The sequence below is a fragment of the Lathyrus oleraceus genome, chromosome 2 (assembly GCF_024323335.1).
Source record: "Lathyrus oleraceus cultivar Zhongwan6 chromosome 2, CAAS_Psat_ZW6_1.0, whole genome shotgun sequence".
NCBI lineage: Eukaryota > Viridiplantae > Streptophyta > Magnoliopsida > Fabales > Fabaceae > Lathyrus > Lathyrus oleraceus.
Window position 1 is genome coordinate 404,437,406 of NC_066580.1, and position 4,884 is coordinate 404,442,289.

A 4,884-nucleotide genomic window follows, 5' to 3' on the forward strand; every position below is an offset into this window, starting at 1 on the left:
AGAATTTTTGAGGATCATCAAGAAGCCAGAGTATAAGCTTGTTGACCACTTGCAGCATACCCCATCCAAGATTTCAATCCTGTCATTGTTGTTGAGATCCGAGGGGCATAGAGAGGCTTTGTTGAAAATACTGAAGAGAGCCTATGTTCCTTAGGAGATAACGATTAATCAGCTAGAGACAGTGGTGTCTAATGTCAATGCCAGCCATGGACTGGGTTTCACTGATCTCGATCTGACGGTGGATGGGCGTAATCATAATAGGGCATTACACATTGCAATGGAGTGTAAAGGAGCAGTGCCTTCGCACGTGTTGGTGCATACCGGCTCATCACTCAATGTGTTGCCTAAGAAGGCCCTAGCGAAGCTGGACTGTGAAGGGTTGATCTTGAGGCCCACAGACCTGATAGTTAGAGCCTTTGATGGTTCTAAAAGGGTTGTGTTTGGGGAAGTGGAGCTCCCTGTGAAGATCGGGCCCGAGGTGTTTAAGTCTGTGTTTCATGTCATGGATATTCAGCCGGCATACAGTTGCCTGTTGGGTCGACCATGGATACACGCTGTTGGGGCAGTGACTTCGACTTTGCACCAGAAATTGAAGTATATCTGGGAAGGGCAGGTCGTCACAGTTTGTGGGGAGGAAGACATCTTCGTAAGCCACCTGTCATCGTTCAAGTACGTGGAAATGGACGGTGAGATATGGGAAACACCGAGCCAGGCATTCGAAACCGTCAAGGTGGAGAATGCCACTTTTGTCAAAGAAGAGAAGAAGCCGTCCATTTCTTTGTATAAGCAGGCCGCCGAGGTGGTGAAGAGCGGAGAAGCCCCAGGTTGGGGAAAGATGATTGACATCGCCACCAAGGAAGACAGGTTTGGGGTTGGTTATCATCCGGGCCGAGGCTCGTCTGGGCAGAATAAAGGCCGCCGTCAGCCGTTCACGTTCACCAGTGCTGGAATGCTGGATCCGGATCGCATCTGTGCGGTGGGTGAGGAGATCGACAGTGACTGCGAGCTTGATCAGTGGATAAAACCGTGCGTACCAGGGATGGAGATCCAGAACTGGAAAGCCGAAAAGATCATCACTGTCACTCTACGTGAAGAGTAATATTTCTGTTTTTCAATTCTGTCTGCATGAAAGCCATACGTTTTGCCCGAAACGTAATGGTTCATTGTAAGGGCCACCTCATGTGTTTCATTTTGCAATATTTGCATCATAAATAAAAGGATGTTTTTTCATTAAAAGCGGTGTTCCCTGTTTTTCATTTATTTTTGCAGTTTAAAAAATAAACAATAAAAATGGCAATGTTTGTTTTCATTTTCCTTTTAATTTGCTTTGCTCCGGTTCTAAAGCAATGCATGAATCAACATTCATGCAGATGCGATCTTTCTCCGGATCTCATTGATAACAATCCTGTTACACCCTCATATGACTTCGACAATCTGATCTATCATGCCGAAGATGAAGGCGAAGAAGATTGTGAACTGCCGGAGGAATTAGCCAGGTTGTTGAAACAAGAGGAGAAGGTGATTCAGTCGCATGAGGAGCAAGTTGAGGTTGTGAATCTGGGTACCGACGAGGTCAGGAAAGAGGTGAAAGTTGGGGCCACTTTGGAGGTAAATGTCAAGAGCAGAATGGTAGCCTTGTTGAAGGAGTATGTTGATATCTTTGCCTGGTCGTATCAAGATATGCCAGGGTTGGATACCGATATTGTTGTGCACAAGTTACCATTGAGAGCAGACTGTCCTCCAGTGAAGCAGAAGTTGCGCAGAACTCGACCCGAGATGGCCATGAAAATCAAAGAGGAGGTGCAAAAGCAGTTGGATGCTGGTTTCCTAGCTGTCACTAATTATCCACCTTGGGTCGCGAATATTGTGCCGATCCCGAAGAAGAATGGGAAGGTGAGAATGTGTGTGGACTACCGAGATTTGAATAGAGCTAGCCCAAAGGATGATTTTCCGTTACCTCACATTGATGTGTAGGTAGATAATACAGCTCAGTTCTCGGTGTTTTCCTTCATGGATGGCTTTTCTGGTTATAATCAAATCAAAATGTGTCCAGATGATATGGAGAAAACAACGTTCATCACACCGTGGGGCACTTTTTGCTATAAGGTGATGCCATTCGGTCTCAAGAACGTCGGTGCTACGTATCAGAGGGCCATGGTGACTTTGTTTCATGATATGATTCATCATGAAATCGAATGCTATGTTGATGACATGATAGCAAAGTCCCAAACAAAAGAGGGGCGTCTGGTGGATCTGGCCAAGCTGTTTGACCGGCTGAGACAATTCAGACTGAGGTTGAATCCGAATAAGTGCACTTTCGGGGTGCGGTCCGGTAAGTTGTTGGGGTTTATTGTGAGTGAAAGAGGAATCGAGGTCGATCCTGCTAAAGTAAAAGCAATACGAGAAATGCCTGAACCGAGAACAGAAAAGGAGGTTCGTGGTTTCTTAGGTAGATTAAACTACATTTCACGGTTCATATCTCATCTAACGGCCACGTGTGAACCCATATTCAAGCTGTTGAGAAAAGATCAAACGGTCAGGTGGAATAATGATTGCCAAGCGGCATTTGAAAAAATAAAAGAATATTTGCAGGAGCCTCTGATTCTGATGCCTCCTGTGGAAGGACGACCGTTAATTCTGTACTTGACGGTCCTCGAGGGGTCTGTGGGGTGTGTACTGGGGCAGCATGACGAGTCTGGTCGAAAAGAGCATGCCATCTACTACCTTAGCAAAAAGTTTACCGATTGTGAAACAAGATATTCATTGCTCGAGAAAACTTGTTGTGCTTTGGTATGGGCTGCTCGCCGACTGAGACAGTATATGCTGGTTCATACCATTTTATTGATTTCCAAGATGGATCCGATCAAGTATATCTTTGAGAAGCCAGCATTGACCGGACGGGTTGCGAGGTCGCAAATGATTTTAACTGAATATGATATCCAGTATATCTCTCAGAAAGCGATCAAGGGGAATGTATTGTCTGATTACCTCGCCCAGCAACCCATTGAGGATTATCAACCGATGAAGTTTGAGTTCCCTGATGAGGACATCATGTTTCTCAAATCGAAAGATTGTGAGGAACCAATCCCGGAGGAGGGGCCTGACCCTGAATCCGAATGGATTCTGATGTTTGATGGGGCCGTTAACATGAATGGTAGTGGAGTTGGTGTTGTTTTGGTTACGCCGAAAGGATCCGACATTCCTTTTGCTGCCCGGCTAACATTTGAGTGCACCAACAATGTGGCTGAATACGAAGCTTGCATCTTGGGGATTGAAGAGGCGATTGATTTGCGGATCAAGAACCTTGTTATCTATGGAGATTCAACTTTGGTCGTGAATCAGGTTAACGGAAAATGGTATACGCATCAATCTCATTTAATTCCATACCGGGACTATACGAGGAGATTGTTGACGTTTTTCACCAAGGTGGAGTTACATCATGTGCCGAGATAAGAGAATCCTTTGGCAGATGCTTTGGCTACTCTGGCCGCCTTGATAAAGGTGCAGTGGTGGAATCAGTTTCCCAGTGTTGAGGTGGGACGTCTGGATAGACCGACTTATGTGTTTGATGTTGAGGCAGCGCCTGATGATGAGAAGCCGTGGTATTAGGATATCAAGCGCTATCTGGAAACCCAGGAATATCCTGAGGGAGCATCCAAGAAGGACCGAAAGACTCTGAGGAGGTTGGCCATTGTGTTCTATCTGAACAAGGATAGGGTTTTGTACAAGCGGAATTTCGATTGGGTTTTGCTCAGATGTGTTGATGATAAAGAAGCAAGCCAATTGATGAAAGAGGTGCACGAGGGGTCGTTTGGTACCCATGCCAGTGGGAATGCAATGGTGAAGAAGCTGTTAAGAGCTGGATATTATTGGATGACAATGGAGGCCCAGTGTTTCAATTTCGTGCGGAAGTGTCATAAATGCCAGATTTATGCTGACAAGGTGCACGTGCCTCCTAATCCGTTGAGTTTGATGTCGTCTCCGTGGCCGTTTGCCATGTGGGGCATTGATATGATCGGAAAGATTGAGCCTATAGCTTTGAATGGGCATCGGTTCATATTAGTGGCTATCGATTACTTCACCAAGTGGATGGAAGCAGCCTCTTATGCAAACGTGACGAAGCAGGTCGTCGCCAGATTCTTGAAAAGAGACATCATTTGCAGATATGGGGTTCCCGAAAGAATCATTACTGATAATGGTTCTAATTTGAACAATAAGATGATGGCGGAACTGTGCCGGGAATTTAAGATCGAGCATCACAATTCTTCTCCTTATCGTCCGAAGATGAATGGGGCGGTTGAGGCGGCCAATAAGAATATAAAGAAGATTGTGCAGAAGATGGTCGTGACCTATAAGGATTGGCACGAGATGTTGTCGTTTGCATTGCATGGGTACCGAACCTCGGTGCGTACATCTACTGGGGCAACGCCTTTCTCTCTTGTGTATGGGATGGAAGCCGTGCTACCAGTTGAGGTTCAGATTCCGTCGTTACGGGTCTTGATGGACGTGAAATTGGAAGAGGTTGAATGGGTAAGGACTCGGTACGAAGAGTTGAGCCTGATTGAGGAAAAAAGGCTGGCAGCCATTTGTCATGGGCAGTTGTACCAGCAACGGATGAAGCGTGCTTTTGACCGAAAAGTGCGACCTCGGGTATATCATGTGAGAGATATGGTGTTGAAAAGGATCCTTCCTCCTCAAAACGATCGTAGGGGCAAGTGGACACCCAATTATGAAGGTCCATTCGTGGTCAAGAAGGTTTTCTCTGGCGGAGCCTTGTTGTTGACGACCATGGATGGCGAGGATTTTCCATCCCCTGTGAATGCGGACACAGTTAAAAAATACTTCGTATAAGAGACCCGCTGGACGAAAAGAATAAAATAGTCC